Consider the following 18,999-nt stretch of genomic DNA (forward strand, 5'->3'; position numbering starts at 1 on the left):
AAAGAATCTATACACACCACCTTTTAAAGATTGACAATAAACGTTTGTGACTATAGGTAATTTGGGGTGTAGTAAATAATATAACACATGGACAGAGATCAGTAAAAGAAAAAATATGTAGGTGAAGAAAAACAAATACTTTTAATCCCTCTGCTGCCAAACTGAACAAATGCCATTGGGCTTGAAGGGATCAAAGAGGAGATGATGTAATTTTTACAAAGATCTGTATCTTTCATACTTGTTGTCTAATTTTTTCCCCTTTCTATTTTATTATAATATTTTAATATGTCTATCTTTACTGAGAAACAAAAATGCAGTAATACACTGTACATAAAAGCAAACTCTGTGGAAGAGAAAGGAATTGATGGGCCTAGGGGAAGATGGTAAAGGCAAGACACTGACAGTAACAAAACAAAACAAAACGCCCCACAGTCTTTTCCTTCTTTGGTGATAGATAATATATATATATATATGTGTGTGTGTGTGTGTGTGTGTGTGTGTGTATATGTATATTATATATACACAAATATAAGGTTTTTTGTTTAAAAGACTGGAAAAGTTTTAATTCGGTATCAATTTTCATGAACATATATGCCATCTGGTTTGGACATTTTGATGTTACCTGCTGGGACATTTTCCCACCATCCTTCTCCAAGTTAATATGGCAATGTTAAGTGAAAATATAGAAAATACAATTAGGTTTGTTGATCTACTTAAGCTTTAAAACCATAAATCTATCTACTCATTATTATATTTTAAAGCATTATTTTTATTGAAAATAGTACAAAGTCATAAAATTAGAATAATCTGATATTTAACTTATATATATATATTTTTTTTCACCACTAACTTTTAAATATCTACAGTTTTTCTTTTCTTTAGCACTCTTCTCTTAATAAATGGCCACTCCAGCAGCTGCATTCCCTGTGAGTTCTACAACAAACATCAGTGAAAATTACTTGTGTTAAGCATGTTTTCACAGCTGCAAGCAGGATTTTTAAATAGCAAAGGTGCACTGAAGCTATCCTCAGCAATTAATAAATACAATACTAACAATATTTGTACTTGTGACATTTTTACTCTGAGCATACCAAAGCACTTTACAAATAAACATGTGTTATTAACCTAATTTTTCACAGATGGGGGAAAACCCACTAGATTAGGTTAAGGTGACATAAGTGACTTTGCCGAAGATTGCCCAGCAAATCAGATGCATGACCTTGAACAGAACCCAGGACTCCAATAGAGTCTCTGCTTTGCTTTGTGAAACTCCAGCACCTATTAGAATTTGAAGTTTAAATGAGAACCACTTAATGAATTTTGCACATCACCATATTTGTAATAACATTTGCCATAAAAACCACTGTGCCGGGCTTCCCTGGTGGCTCAGTGGTTGAGAATCTGCCTGCTAATGCAGGGGACATGGGTTCGAGGCCTGGTCTGGGAGGATCCCACATGCTGCAGAGCAACTAGGCCCGTGAGCCACACTACTGAACCTGGGCGTCTGGAGCCTGTGCTCCGCAACAAGAGACGCCGCGATAGTGAGAGGCCCGCGCTCCGCGATGAAGAGTGGCCCCCGCTTGCCACAACTAGAGAAAGCCCTCGCACAGAAACGAAGACACAACACAGCAAAAATAAATTAATTAATTAATAAAAAACCACTGTGCCAGTTATGTTTCCATTATCTTTTCCATAAAAAAAACAAACATTAAATTTTAGAGAGATTTTTTACAGAGAAAAAACCCCTGCAATCAAACCACTCGGGCACTCAGTAATGCGTCTCCTCAGGAGTCCTGTCAGTGAAACGCACAGGAGCAATGGAGGGACAGTTGGTGGATATAAAGGAAATAATAGTCAGGCTTTGGATGACTTTCAGAGGACGAAAGGCAGGAAGAGGCTAATGGAAAGCCCAGGATGTTTGTTCAAAAGGTGTGTTCCTAGCCAGCTATTGAAGCTCATGAGCCTTTTGTCAACGTAGATTAGATATTTTTAATAGTATACTGTAAGTTCTCAACTAATTCTTAAAGATTAAATTGTCCACTGGTTAATAAGAGATGCCCTACTTTCAACCAGTCTATGAACTCTGCATATACATCAGTTTTGTGCTACATAAGTATATCCATAGTTCCTTATTGTTTAAAAGACTGTAAAAGTCATTCTTAATTCAGTATCTTACCTTTATGAACATATATGCCTTCTGGTTTGGACATGTTGATGCTAACACAGACGGTTGCTACCTGCCAGGACATTCTCCCACCATTCTTCTCAATCAATATGGCAATGTTAAATGAAAATATAGAAAATAAAGTCAGATTTGTTATTTTCAAAACGGTAAATCTATCTACTCATCATTATGATATTTTAAAGCATTATTTTTATTTATTTATCTTTCGCTGTGCTGGGTCTTCGTTGCTGCACATAGGCTTTTGCTAGTTGCTGCGAGTGGGGGCTACTCTTTGTTGCAGTGCACGGGCTTCTCATTGTGGTGGCTTCTCTTGTTGTTGAGCATGGGCTCTAGGCGCATGAGCTTTGGTAGTTATGGCATGTGGGCTCAGTAGTTGTGGCTTGTGGGCTCTAGAGGGCAGGGTCCGTAGTTGTGGCTCACGGGCTTAGTTGCTCCATGGCATGTGGGATCATCCTGGAACAGGGATCGAACCCATGTCCCCTGCATTTGCAGGTGTATTCTTAACCACAGCACTACTAGGGATGTCCCTAAAGCATTATTTTTTATTAAAAACAGTACATGAAAAGACATAAAAATTAGAATAGTCTGATAATTAACTGAAATATAGCTGTTTCCTATTAAGACTATGCAAAGGACATTCTTCCATACGTTGTTTCAAAAGCTAATATATTATTGTTTTTAAGAGTAAAAGAGTAACTGAAACACAAGTAAAATGATGTGTTTCAAGCAGAATTTCTCTGGCTGTAAATAATTTTTCAAAATAAGTAAGAGTTAAATGATTATAAAAAAAGAATCATGTTTACCCCATAGATATGTATATTACAAAAGCACACTATCTGATATGTAAAAAATCCTGTGCTTAAGTGTTGTCCTGTGGGATTCACAAACAAAATATAATTATAACTTTTTTATAGTATGCTATAGATTACAAATCTCTAATCATGCACATCATATTTGTTTTATATTTTGAAATAGGATTACTTAAAAAATCTCCGTTTGCTTTTTTCCTTAACTATTTTATAATTTATGAAAATAAATCTGCTTAAAAAGTAAAACAAAATAATATATATACTCAAGAGTATAACTTCTCCTTGCTTCTTCACAATCCTCCAGTTATACACCTGAGTTAAACAAATTAACACAGAAACACACATATTTTATAAAGACTATAAAATATTAATATGTGCATAATCTTATAGCCTTTATGTATATAAATGGAAAATATTATTCATATCCTCCAAAAACTTGCTTTAAAATAGAATTTTGAGGAATTTATAAACCAATACAATTTGATGCACCTCATTCTATTCCAGGTATACTTAATATCTAAACAACCCTCAGCTGATAAACATTTCAACTTTTTCCAGGTTTATTTCAATTTCAAGTAATGCTACAAAGACTAATGAACATATAATTACTGCACACTTTTTTGAACATATCTCTATAAATTTTCTTAGGTTAAATTATTTGGACAGCAAATATGTAACATTTAGAACATAATAGATATCATCAAATTGCCCTCTAAAAGTTTCAACTAATTTATGATTACTCTAACAGATTATGAGAAGACTGGGGCAAATGTATTTTTCTCTGATTAAATAAGTAATACATCTAATTCAAAATAATATGGCTAAAAGCTGACAATATTGTCTATACAAAATTTTCAGTAAGATAACCATAAACACATTGGTGTACTCTCCAAACTAGACTCAGACAATTGAATGCCTGAATTGTGGATGTACCAACACTTATTAAAGACAGATGGAGCCAGATTTTTTTCAAGTATATTTAAGCTTCAACTCTTTGCCTAAAACACCCATTTAAAAATATAATATAGAATATACCTAAAAAAATGTTACAAGAATTATGCAGTTCCCTACACCATCTGTTTTCTGTGTTAGAGAATCAGAGCATGTAACAATCAGAAAACTGGACAACTTTCAACCCGCCTCTTAGGATTTTGTTCTGGGGCCTCTGTGAGCCATCAGTACTTCTTGGATATCATCTTTTAATGGCTTTTTAGAGTGAGAAATAACAGGATATATCTATGCATAAAGAAAGGAACAGGGAGGAAGTTCTAAAAATGTATTGAGGGAAACCATTGATTCTATTGTTGGAGGAATAGTTTATCAAATACACCACTGGAGAAAGAGTTGAAGACAAAAGCATACTATTAATTATGCATTCTGGAGAACTTTAGTTTGCACATTATTTAAAATTATGTAGAGAACCAAGTAGAGGAGTACAAGGAAGTTTCTGGAGAAAGCCAGTAAATATCTAAAGCATGACATGGTAAACATATCAACTTGAACTGTAGCTTCACATATAAGAAAAGGATTTCTTTCTTTTTTTTTTTTTTTTTGCGGTATGCAGGCCTCTCACTGTTGTGGCCTATCACGTTGCAGAGCACAGGCTCCGGATGCGCAGGCCCAGCGGCCATGGCTCAAGGGGCCAGCCGCTCCGCGGCATGTGGGATCTTCCCGGACCGGGGCACGAACCCGTGTCCCCTGCATCAGCAGGCAGACTCTCAACCACTGCGCCACCAGGGAATCCCCAGGATTTCTTTTTAATTGTCAAAAATAATACTTTCAGAGGACATAAGTACATAACCATAAATTATAAGCCAAAACCACCTTATTAAGTAAAAAAAATCTGAAAATATTTCCACTAAAAATATAGCAGAAGGGAAAGTGAATACCACAAGTGGCTACATCTGAAATAAAGACATAATTTAGGGTCTTCACTTTTCAAATTTCAGAAAAAAAGTTTGGCACTGTCATGAGCACAAAAAAGACACATTCTTCATGAAATAAGAACACAAGAAAATATCATCAGTAAAAAACAGTCTAAAAGTGAAAAAGGGTGAGATGAGATGGCAGTAGAATGAAATATGAATAAGAAAAAGAAAACATAAGAGTGCATCTACTAAATCACAATAGTGTAATCAAATAGTTAAACCCTTAACTAAGAAGCCAATTTGACATTAAAGAAAATCAAATCAATGAGGTAGAAACAGATTTGAAAACATCCAAAAATGCAAATAAATTCAAGAGAGTTGAAAAAAACACTTTGAGGAAAGTTTATATGTGTAATTCAGGAAATGGATATACAGTAAATTGTTAATTGATATTCCTGAAGAATAAACCAAGGCAAGTAAAAGAAATGTAACAAGGTAAAAGTAGAATAATAAACCAGAAAAACTCCAAATGATATTCTAAAAAAATGTACACTTCCATGCATACTATGATTCTATTATAAAGATAAAGAAAGATCGTACTGAACGCAAATATATATGTAAAGAAACAAAACTCAGAAATGACCAAAACATGTTTTACAAATTTAAATAAAAATTGTTACCATGACAACATATATACTGCAATGAACAAATGTGTAGCACAGACTATTTTTATACCCAGCTATTTTCATTACAAATGTCACAGAAAGAACATCAGATAAGTAAGATTTCAAAAAACATTTGATGTATTTATTCTTCTAAAAATTATTTGAGGGTGGTTTCCAAGTAACATATAAAACTTGAATATTAATAACCAAAAAAGGGTATCATTTTATGATGAGACCCATTGTAAGGATTACAAATTAAATACATAAAAAGTGGTCACTTTAGCAAGTGGTGTTGGGAATGCTGGATAACCACATGTAATTCAATGAAGTTAGAACATTCCCTCACACCATTCACAAAAATAACTCAAAATGGCTTAAAGACTTAAGACATGACAACCATAAAACTCCTAGAAGAGAACATAGGCAAAACATTCTTTGATATAAATCTTAGCAACGTTTTTTAGGTCAGTCCCCCAAAGCAATATAAATAAAAGCAAAATTAAACAAATGGGACCTAATCAAACTTATAAGGTTTTGCACAACAAAGGAAACCATAAATAAAATGAAAAGACAACCTAAGGACTGGGAGGAAATATTTGCAAACGATGGGACCAATAAGGGCTTAATCTCCAAAATATACAAAGAGCTCATACAATTCAATAACAACAAAAAAAAAACCAAACAACCCAATCAAAAAATAGGCAGAACACCTAAATAGACATTTCTCCAAAGAAGACATACAGATGACCAACAGGTATGTGAAAAGATGCACCACACCACTAATTATTAGAGAAATGCAAACCAAAACTACAATGAGGTATTACCACACACAGGTCAGAATGGCCATCATCAAAAAATCTACAAATAAATGCTGAAGAGGGTGTGGAGAAAAGGGAACCTTCCTACACTACTGGTGGGAATGTAAATTGGTGAAACCACTATGGAGAACAGTACGGACGTTCCTTAAAAAACTAAAAATAGAGTTACCCTATGATCCAGTGATCCCATTCCTGAGCATATACCCAGAAAAGATAAAAGCTCTAATTTGAAAAGATACATGCATGACAAAGTTCAAGGCGGCACTATTTATAATCGCTAAAATATGGAAGCAACCTAAGTGACCATCAAATAGATGAATGGATAAAGATGCAGTATTATGTATATTACTCAGCCATAAAAAGAATGAAATAATGCCATTTGCAGCAACATGGATGGAGCTAGAGTTTATCATACTAAGTGAAGTCAGACAAAGACAAATATCATATAATATCACTTACATGTGGAATCTAAAAAATAATGCAAGTGAACTTATTTATAAAACAGAAACAGACTCAGACATAGAAAACAAACTTATGGTTACCAAAGGGGAAGGGAGAGGGAGGGATAACTGGGACTATGGGATTAACAGATAAACACTATTAAATTTTTAAAAAAGTAGAATAATTTCTGACCATATTATTAGCAAATGCAATATAAGTTTTTTTGAAAAGAGAAAGTATGTATAAATGTGAAGTCTAGCTTTTAAAGGCCAGATAATATCAACAATTACTGAAAACCGAAGGAAATTGGGGGAGAGCCAAGAAAGAGCTTATATAAGCTTTGCTTTAAATGGAGGGCTTCAGTCTTTAAAGATACTGTTAAATCTTTACTTTGACAACTAGAAAAAGCACACTAAATATATAATACTACAACCAAAAATAAAAGCAAGAAATCTAAGAGGGTAAGAAATATAAAAATTTTAACAAGATGACAAATTATAAACAAATATAGCTCATAAAAACAAACTAAATGCATTAAAATTTCTTGCTAAAAATGTATTTCCTAAGTTTTCAAACACGCAATATAGCCTATGCTGTAGATATAGGGTATACCTCAAGAAAAATATACAAAAAATATTAAAAACAAAAGGTTGATTAAAGGCATGTCAAACTAATGTAAATAAAAAGAGCCCTCCAAATCCATAGTAATACTGCATAAAATAGAACTCAAGATAATGAACATTAAATTATACCTTGAATGAAAGGGTGAAATTCATGATCAAAATATAATTGTAATGAAAATTTTTGCAAAGTCATAAAAATACTTTGTGTAAAACTGTTAGGAAATGCAAATATAAGTAGACAGAAGTAAAAAAGCAATTATTACATTTGGTGTTCTTTCCTATCTTTAGCAGATCAAGTGGGCAAAACCTATACAAAGATAGTGTTTATTTAATGGTATAAGTAATATGGTTAATTTATTGAAGGGATAATACACTTTCTATTATCTTTTTCACCTTCTTTATAACTACATTTTTTTTTTTTGGGGGTTTTTTTTTTTTTTTTTTTTTTTTTTTTGGGTACGGGGGCCTCTCACCGATGTGGCTTTTCCCGTTGCGGAGCACAGGCTCCGGACGCGCAGGCTCGGCGGTCATGGCTCACGGGACGAGCCGCTCCGCGGCATGTGGGATCTTCCCGGACCGGGGCAGGAACCCGTGTCCCCTGCATCGGCAGTCGGACTCTCAACCACTGCGCCACCAGGGAAGCCCCATAACTACATTTTTTACACCAATGAAATATTTACCAATAAAAGTTTGTTCAAAGACAATCTCAATCAATTTTATGGGCCAGGCCACAATCTCTATACACATTGTGACTCCACACACAGACTAAACTATAACAAAAGCCACCTTTATATCCAGGCATTTGATTTGTTTTTAAATGCTGTGCTATAGAGTTGTTAACTGAACTGTATTTATTGATTTTGTCTAAATTATTTCCAGCATGTTCATGTTCTCTGTAATAGAGTACATTTATGCTTTATAACTTTTAAAAAAATTACCTTCCAATGCTTCCTATGTCAATACTTTATAAAAACATCCATTACAATTATTTTAAAACAATTATACTTTTTAATTGATATTATGCATTTTAGTATTAATTTCTCTTACTCCTTTCTTTTTTGTTTGCTAATATTTTCACTTTCTTGGTTGATTATTCAATTCAGTTAAAATAGCTTAACATCAGAAAGACTTACAATCAATTCAATATATACCAAAATTGCATTTCATAAATTTTAACATTCGTCAAAAAATTCATAAATGCTGAATATGAAGCTATTTTATTATATCAAAAGGTAAAATTATATGAAAATGTAAATGGATAGTATCTGAAACTGAGTTATAAAAATTGTAACAAGTTTTGCCTAATTCTTCTGCGTAAACTCTTGGGCATTCACACCCATGCCAGAAACAAATACACACACACTTGAACACACATGTAACCAGGCAAATTTAATCAGTGTTCTTTATAGTCGAATGTACCACAGCCTTTAATATGGTAAGATGCATTTAGAGATTGTTTTTGTGTCATTTCTTCAATTAAGACATATTTATTTAAGTGAAAATCATTAACATTGTCCTTATCTCTAAGTAGTCTGATCATGCATGCTTATCCTCTTCCTCTGGTCTATCTATAGTTTCTAATTGCTCTACAATGAATAGATATTGATGAAAAGTAATATTTTTTAAAAAGTATTTAACTAGAATAAATCATGGGAGACATTTGAAATCTTATAGTGGGGAAAATTTTCTTATGATATCAAAACTAAAAAAAACACATAGAGACATGCTTTTATTAGGCAAATTTCAAATGTACCCCAAAGAGAAAGTATTACAAATGAACCCACGTGTAGCACTTCAAAAATTATCACTTTGCTTATCTTGTTTTCTTTATTTCATCCACCAACACCATTTTCCTTTTCTTTCAAATTCAAGATATGTAATATACCTATAAAAACTTCTGTATATATCTCTAGAGATAAGTTTTATTAGCATAAATTCAGTATTAATTTTAAGCAAACAAATTTACCAAAAATCTTAATTTACCCTAAAATGTCCGTAATTTGAGATTTGTCACTTTTTTTTTTACAAAAAATATTTTTGTTGATTTGTCAAATAAGACAGTTTAACTTCAATTTAATAGTAGTACATTATTGAACAATACTGTAGTAAACTATAAGTAATATAATAAAACAAGGTCTATACATATATTTCTATTCATTTACTTAGGTATAATTTTATATATCTACATATATATACACAGTTTCTCTCCCTCTCTGTTTTTAAAAATCTTTTTCTATTTCAGTATAATAAATATACAGGAAGATACACATCTTAAGTATATAGTTTAATCAGTTCAGACAAATGAATGTACCCATATAACTCATATCCATATTAAGACGTAAAAAATTCTTCACATCAGAAAGTTCCCTCTTGCCACTTTGCAGTACATCTACTACTCAGCAAGAAGACACTATTCCAATTTCGGTTACCTAATTTTTGCCTATCCTGAAAATTCACATTAATCAAATCAGAAGGTAAAGACTGTGTAAGAACAGCATGATTTTTGTGAGAGTCAAATTTTCGTTGCATATAATGGTTGTTCACTCCTTTTAATTGCTGGAAGTATTCCATTGTATGGTTATTTTACAATATATTTATCTATTCAACCCTTTTAATATGGAATATTTCCTTTTTTTGTCCACTATGAAGGAAACTTCTATGCATATGATTTTAGAAGTCATTTGTGAATATATTTTTATTTCACTTGGATAAACATGTGAGTGGAACTCCTCTGTTTACAAAAACTGTCAAATAATTTTTACAAAGTGGTTGTTTAATTTTATACTTTTGCCAGTAATGTAAGAGAGTTTGGTGTACATTTGAGGTTTTAGTATTTTTAATAATAGTCATTCTAGTAACATAGAGTAGTACTTCATTATGGCAAAATTTGCATTTTTTCTGATGAGTATTATTGTTGAGTACTTTTCCATATGTTTTTTGGCCATGTGCATATTTTCCTTTCAGAAGTGTCTGTTTAAGTGTGTCGATCATTTTTATGTTCTTTGTATTTAAAATGTAATTTAAATATATATTATAGATAATATTCATTGTATATTTATACTACAATTTATTTATAATATAATACATCTTTATTTTATTACATAATTTACTACAATATTCAACAGGAATAATGGCTAGTAAAATAAGGGAAGAAACACAAATAAATAACAAAGATTAGAATGGAAATAAACCTGTCTTTTTATAGGTATTTTACTGTATTAATATTATAGGTACAAACTCTAAAAGATATAGAAAAATCTATTAGAACAGTTACTTTATCAAGCAATTTTAGCAAGGTCACAGGACACAAGATCGATTACAAATGCCACTTGTAATTCAGAATACTCAAAAAAAAAAAAAAACCCAACCATAGTAGCATCAAAATTAAAATACTAAAGAATACATTTAGTCACATATGCTTAGAGCAGGGAACTACAAAGCACTGCAAAGAGAAATTAAAGAAAATGTGATAAACGGAGATCTGGTGTTAATGGATTGAAGGATTTGATATTGTTAAACTGCAACTCTGCCCAACTTGATCTGTAATTGCATATCAACATCCTAGGTTTTATAAGTCAACAGGTTGACTTTTAAATTTTTATGCAGAGTCAAATAACCTAATATAGCCAAAACAACCCTGAGGAAAAAAAACAAGGTTGGACAAATGTAGACAGGTAATTCAGTATGAAATAAGACTCTTCACCAAGTGTTGTTAACTAACCATATGCATATCTGTACAGAAAACTAGTTGGGGCAGGGGTTTTACTTGTTTACAGTTTTATTCCCTTCTGACAATCTTTGCCTTTTAGTTGAAGTAGTTTGTCCATTAACATTTAATCTAATTAATATTGTTGGATTGAATATACCACTTCTTAATTTGTTGTGTACTTGTCTATTATTTTATCTAGTTCTCTTTTCTTGCTTGTTTTATTTGAATTTCAAAAAAGGCATTTTAGTATATGTTTAATGTGTTCTCAAAGTATTTTATTTAGAAATTAACATCTTTTTTCATAAGTGAGAATTATAAACCTCATGTATCATATCCTCTTTCTAGGAAAGTTATGGCAGTTAACATATCAACCCATTGTGCATTACAGAAATGTATAATCCCTGTTCTTTTTACCAGGAATTTGTTCTTTTAAGATATAAACCTAACTAGATATAAATATAACTAGAGCAATGACTACTTCACTCACAGTTTATTATGTTTTAGCTTGTAATTTTTGTTTGTTTTGTGTTATTTTGGCAGGTTTTAGCAGGATTATATGTGCTTCATAATTAGGTGCTTTTCAACCATTTTCTAAATTCTATGTGTATTTATATTTTATGGATATTATCCTCACTTATAAAATTAGAAAGCTAAGACTCAGAAAGATTAAGTCATTTCCTAAATTCATGTAAATGATGAAGTCAGAATTAGAATCCAGGCCATATTATTTCTAAAATACATATTTCTAAAACAATATACAGCATTATATCCTCACAGAACTTGCTGTCAGAGAGCTCACACTCTCATCAGCAAATTGTCTTTAAAATAATTTTAAAATATAAATTGGATCTTAAGTAATTTAAAGTAGATATAAATGTAGAAGTAATTAATATATATATTAGTATTCCTAATTTTATTTCAAATGATTAAAATTCAGAATGAAACTTCTGACTCATTCTGAGTTTATACAGGTACAGATGCTTACAACAAAGGACTGATTCATTAATTGACAATAAGATCAAATGCTGACTTTTAAAATTTGGTATCAAATTGATAGATGAATGGATAGATGAATAGATAAAGAAGATGTGGTATGTATATACAATGGAATATTACTCAGCCACAGAAAAATGAAAATGTGCCGTTTGTGACAACATGAATGGACCTAGAGGGTATTATGCTTAGTAAAATAAGTCAGAGAAAGACAAATACCATATGATTTCACTTACATGTGTATCTAAAACACAAACAAAACAGAAACAGTCTCAAACTTGTAGTTGCCAGAGGGGAGGGGATGAGGGATGCATAAAATAGGTAAAGGATTAAGAGGTACAAACTCCCAGTTATAAAATAAAAATTTCATGAGAATGCAATATACAGCGTAAGATATATAATCAGTAATACTGTAATAACTTTGTATTGTAACACATGGTTACTAGTCTTATTGTGGTGATCATTTTATGATGTATTTAAATGTCAAATCACTATGTTGCACACCTGAAACTAACATATTGTATGTCTACTATACTCAAATTTAAAAAAAAGTTTTTATCTAATTCTGTAGTATAAATTTATTTTTGAGATTATTAATTGAATTGATATTATAATCATGTAAAATTTGTCATACAAAATCTTCCCCAGAATTGTTTCATTGTGCTTGTTACATAACTTAAGTAGACTTGCTCTTTCTAAAAAGATATTAATTTGGGACTTCCCTGGTGGCACAATGGTTAAGAATCTGCCTGCCAATGCAGGGGATATGGTTTCAAGCCCTGGTCTGGGAAGATCCCACATGCCGCCGAACAACTAAGCCTGTGCGCCACAACTACTGAGCCTGCGCTCTAGAGCTCGTGAGCCACAACTCCTGAGCCCACGTACCACAACTACTGAAGCCCACTTGTCTAGAGCCCATGCTCCACAACAAGAGAAGCTACCAGAACGAGAAGCCCACGCACTGCAGCGAAGAGTAGTCCCCGCTCGCCACAACTAGAGAAAGCCCGCACGCAGCAAAGAAGACCCAACGCAGCCAAAAGTAAATTAATTAATTAATTAATTTAAAAAAGATATTACTTTATATTTTCTTTTTTATGTAAATTTCTCTAGTAGCTCTTAACAACCATTCACTTGTTCCAGGGTTTATTATCCTAATTGAGAAAATGTGAAATGAAGTACCATAGCCACTTGAGTTGTAAAACTACTACATCTGTTTAGTTTGGGAAATGGAATATCTGTTCCAGGAATTTACATTCTCATGTTCAGAGAAAGCCAATGTAACTGGGGTTAATTTGTGGGAAGACATTTGAAATGAACAAGTAGGTGAGACTTTTCTCTCCTCTAAACCACTGAACATTTATTTCTTATTGAGAAAGGTAAATTATCATCCTTCTGTGAATTATATTTGAGGCAAGGGCATTCAGCAGTGAGTAGGAAATGCAGTTCTCTGGCAGAAGTAGATATAAGTACCACTTTTAACTTATTGGGGGAAGAGGAAATAGATAATGTCATTTTCTTGCTGTGAATACTAGTCTGTATTATGAGTTAACAGGTGAATTTTATGAAGCAGACAATTTTACTAGTGCTACCTTGAATCAGGAAACATTTGAATTCTGTTAAGTAATTCATTTAAATATTGATTTATTTGTTTGGTTAATGGAATGTTATCTATTTGACAAGCATTGGGCTACAATTCTGAATGTATATTTCAGTAAAGAAAATATCTTCTTTGCTTTCTGGGGATTTTTTTCTCATAAAAATGATCTATATTTATTCAGACCTGGAGGAGAAGTGAAATGATTTTTCAACTTGAATATAAGTAAAAGGGAATTTTTAAACTACTTCCTAGATTTAGTGCATACAGTGGCAGTCATGAAAATACTGGGAGATTTTTTTTTTTTTTTTAATACTGGGAGATTTTGAATTAGAATCAAACTCTCTAAAAGGCTCCCATTATCATTCTAGGGTAAAAATACAAGTACATGAATGGTTATAAATCTTGTTAATTGATTCTCTACAAAGCATTACCATTCATGTGCTTAATATTCGGTACGTATTTATTCTATAGTATGCATTATTAATTAATCCTTTAAATATAATTGTGAGGCAAAATTCTTTATAATTACTATAATCCAGCAATATTTATCTTTTATTATTTAAGTAATATACATAGCAAGGCATTGTTCTAAGTGCCTAAAAATATTAACACATTTAAAACTCATTACAACTCTATAAAATAGGTACAAATAAATATTATTTCTACTTTCAGCTGAGGAAAATTTGAAGAAACAATATTAAGGTCATACAACTATGGATCCCAGTGGACCTGGGATTCATCATAAAAGCTATACCCTAAGTTCCATATTTGTTTTGTTGGGAGAGATAATAGCATAATGAATTCTCATATACTCATCACCCAGTTTCAACAACTAGAAATATCTGCCCAATTTTGTTTTAACTGTATCCTCCCCAACATATCCACATTTTAGTGTTAGATGGAACTGAGCAAGGTCAGCAAGAACCTCTGACACTCATGCTGCATTTGAATCTATAGGCAAAGAAAATTCCTTTTTTAGGGGAAGATGATGACTTTGCTTACTTAGAAGAACTTTCTTCTCAAACTGATAGTGGAAAGACCAAAAAAGACACCTCAAAGCAGTACCTTTCTCTTGACCGCGAGGAGCTAAGGTAGCTAAGTCACAAAAAATTGGTTCTGCTACAGGAATTCAAATACATTCAACTCTGAATTTTTTAGCAACAGGGTGTGATGCTGAACTGAGGGGGCCCTAGATTTAGAAGCCCATGATAATCATGATATAATGCTGGAAGTGGACAAGCAATTTGGTTCCCCAGAAAGCCAGGTGGAGAACACATTGAACATACATGGAGATATAAAGTTAAACTTATCGAATATTACCTTAATAAGAACAAAGAAGGGTCACAGATACGTGAAAACTTGCAGAAGACAGAATTAAATGATGGAAAAATTATTGAAACAGTGGGAAAATACATCACCCTTAGTAGTTCTTTTCTCCAGGCATGTGATCCCTCAACTGAGGGCAATTAAGAGCCGGATAAAACCTGAAGGAGAAAGTCTCTTTCACTGCAACTAGGTTCTTTAACAGAAGAAAATCTGAGTAAAAAGTCACTAGATTCCTCTTTGGTATCTACTTCAGATATCAGCTGTTAAGGTGCACATTGATAATAAATCTGAAATTCAGTTATGACTGTTAAAGTTAATTCAGGTACCCACTAGAAATATATGTCCCTCCAAAGAAGAGAAGAGTATTAAGATTCCACCCATATTTCTATAAAGTGGGAAAACCAACGAGAAAAGGCTTTGTTACTCACACTGCAGCTGTGATCCAGCAGTACAACAAAGGAAGAAAGCAACCAGAGTACTGGTCTGTTGTTCCTTGGAGAGAAGTTGTCAGAAGATAAAAGATCACCATGGATCCAGGAAAGCTGGCAGTTTCTTCTTACATACTGAGAGATGCTCACATTCACTGAAGATAAGTGCATATCAACTTTAAACCCTCCTTGTCTCCACTGCAGCTTGCAGAATCACATCCTTCCTTGAATCAGCTGAGGATGACAGTGGTGTGCTTGGGCTATTTGCAAGTGTCCAGAACTTGACTTCTAAAACTGGCTTCTGGGCTACACCTCGCAGGCCTGCAAGCCTTGTAGTTGCCCAGCCTCAAGACTGAAGGAAGAGCCTCAAGACAGCACCAGAGACATCACTAGTTTAATAGACAGGAGATCTTACACATATGCTCAGCAGACGGCAGAAAGGACATGGCAGCCATCTTTGCTACTCAGGGGAGAAGGAAGCTACCATTTATAAGGGGAATTGACATCAGGCTGGCTCATCAACTACCAGGGAAACCAGCAGCTGAGGTACATCCCTCACAGCCCATCAGTTTAACGATCATAATGAGGGCAAATGTTTCCTTTTAATAAACTAGCAGGTGGAGCCATCTGGCCTAAGGGGCTGGGTCAAGCATGTTTGCATGAGTACGGTGTAGGTGAAGCAGGACTGGTCGAGCAGGGGACATACAAACAGCAAGAGAACAGCCATCATGAGTGGCCTGACCATATACTGGCACATCCAGATTTTTCCTACTCTCACTCTTGGTGCTAATTTAAACATGACAACAGTGGATAATTCCACCTTATTTTAATTATCTAGTACAGGATTTCTCAAATTTGGCACTATTAACATTTTGAACTGCATAATTCTTTGTTTGAGGGGATGTCCTATGCATTTTAGGATATTTATCAGCATCCCTGGCTTCTACCCACAAGATGCCAGTAGCACCTCCCCAGTTGTGACAACCAAAAACGTCTCCAGACATTGCCAAATATCGTCTGAGGAATAAAATTGCTTCACATTGAGAACCACTGGTCAGTTATTGGACCATTAGACCACGGACTGTAGGCCATTCTGAAAGTAATTATATGCCATTATAGCTGAATAATTTAGGGATTTGACTACTTAAAATTTTTTACTTGATTATATTCACAGTATTTATTTATCTGCATGTACCTTGTTTTCTTTGCTAAACCTCAATATTTTTGCAAAGAATTTAATTAAATTTTTTTTAACTTGAAACAAAATTCCCAAAAATGTCCTTTCACGTGTTAATACTTAGTATGTATTTCTAACAGATAAAACTTTCTTTTTATACACAACCTTAATTTAGTAACCACAATAAACACAATTAATAATAATTCTTTGATCTTATCCAATACAGAGCTGATAGCTAGTGTCACCAATTGTCTCAAAAATGTGTTTTTATTGTTGATTCCTGTGAAATGAGATCAAACAAGATCTACATATTGCAGTTGGTTGACTTTTTTTTCTACTCTAGGGCATCATCTATCTTTATACATTGTTTTTTCAGGCTATTTATTATTTGAATAAATGGGCTAATTTGTCCTGTAGAATTTCCCACTGTCACATTGGTTAAAGTGTGCCACATGAAGTGGGTTGTGTTTCAGGAAATTAAACCTAAGTTTAGGAAACCTATTTTTTAAATAGTGGTCAATAATTACACTTATTGCTCTGTAGGGAGTCATTTTCTTTATTGTACTGGACACTAAGAATGTGTGCACTTTGATCTTGAGGGTGATAACTGTGTCTTCCAAGGAAATCCTCTGCAAATGTCATTGAAAAGGTCCATCAGTGCCTCACTCACAAAGCATGCAGAAACATAAGAGATTTATGGATTATTGACTCCCCAAAATATTTGCCCCTCATTTCTACATTGACTTGAATTCTGATGAATTTTCCAATAAATATGATGCCACTTTATCGGCCACTCTGATTAATCTGATCTAGAGAGGCTAGTAACAAAATCCATTCAATTGTTCCATACAATATTTAATTAAGGCTCTTCTCAATAAAATTCCAAGCAGCCTGATGAAGACAGCCTAAGCTTTTGACTAAAATATGCCATCCAAGGTACCAGACACTGCTGAGCAAACAAGTCAGGCTTTAACTCAGAAAACCTGGTGTCTTACTCTGTAGGTTTCAGCACTGACATTTCCACTTGGCTAGAGGTATTAGTCCAGGCACAGCAGATGCGTTAGTGATTGCACAGATTCTGCCTTTGCCTGTAAGGAACAAGTTTCAAGCAATCATCCATAACTACTATGACCAGTGAGTCCAGGCTGAATGCCTTCCAGGACCATTGCAATGTAACTGATCAATTCAGTTAAAGTCAGGGATAAATGTTGTACCATGATTTCTAATTTGTTGACACATGGTAGAGATAACTGCCTCCAAGGAGCATATAAATAATGAATCAGTTAGTCCTTTGGGAAGATCCCCAAGCAACCAAGAGCTGCCTCATTTTGAAAAGATATCCACAGTTATATGTGAGCTGCATGATCTACTATTAGTGTTTCATAAAATACCTGAAGGTCTCTTACATCTTCCCCTAAGTTTTAAGGTACTGTGATTTGGGGAGCAGGGTAAGTTCACTGTTACCAGAGAAGAAGCACAAAGCCACAGAGAGATACAAAGTTCCAAAAAAGAAATTCATTTTCAAAAATTTGGGGTCCTGTAAGTGGAACTAATATCCATTGGAAAGGGCAGAGATTGAGAATGCCTGCAATGTAGTCTCCCTAAAAACTAATAAATTTTGGGTTTCCAAGTTCAGTTTGAATAATTGATCTAATTCTTGTTTCAAAGGGATTGTCTAGGGTACCAACAGAATGGCATCTGTCTGCCCCACAGAATGACTGGGAGATGGTTCGGGAATGCAGGTGGGCAAGACGTCCAAAGACCTTGACAGGTGTTTTGTGTTGGAGATGGGGTTGCTGGGGGTCTCTCCTCTGTTCCAATATATGTATGAGTAAAAATTAAGAGAATGGCAGTAAAATCATGGATGGTGTTGTCTGTCAGAGACTGGTAGATCTAGTTGTAATTTTTTTTACTAAGCATATTAATAAATATTATTTATTTAAAATTTTGCACATTGCACTTTAACATTAAAAGTACTTGCAATAGTTCAGGAGAGTCACATGGGAAGGGTTGTCCTTTATGAAGAAGGTTCTAGGGATGATTCTAAAAGACACTTAGTGTAACTCCCTCCCAGTGTCTGAAGTCTTACCTTCAGGTGATTGATAAGATTATTATTGTTCTCTTGCTACCACCATAAAACAAGTGTGTCTTATTGTAGTCGTTATAACTTCACCTATTTTCCAATTATACCCAATACAAAAAAACAGAATTTTTTCCCAGAAGGATTGAGTCTGAAAATAAATAAATAAAACTTATTCAAACTGAAACGCAAGGAGAAAATCAATTTAAATGCATAACAGAGCATCCAAGAGCTTTGGGGCAATATCAAACTATCTAACGTTTGCAAGATTGACATCACA

At 33.5% G+C, this 18,999-nt stretch overlaps 1 pseudogene; it reads left to right on the forward strand.

Annotated features, from left to right (window-relative positions):
- Positions 1–1,774: 1,774 nt before the first annotated feature.
- LOC116763314 lies at positions 1,775–15,425 on the forward strand (annotated as a pseudogene).
- The last annotated feature ends 3,574 nt before the right edge of the window (positions 15,426–18,999 follow it).

This window comes from Phocoena sinus, chromosome 12 (genome assembly GCF_008692025.1).
Source record: "Phocoena sinus isolate mPhoSin1 chromosome 12, mPhoSin1.pri, whole genome shotgun sequence".
In the NCBI taxonomy this organism is placed as follows: Eukaryota; Metazoa; Chordata; class Mammalia; order Artiodactyla; family Phocoenidae; genus Phocoena; species Phocoena sinus.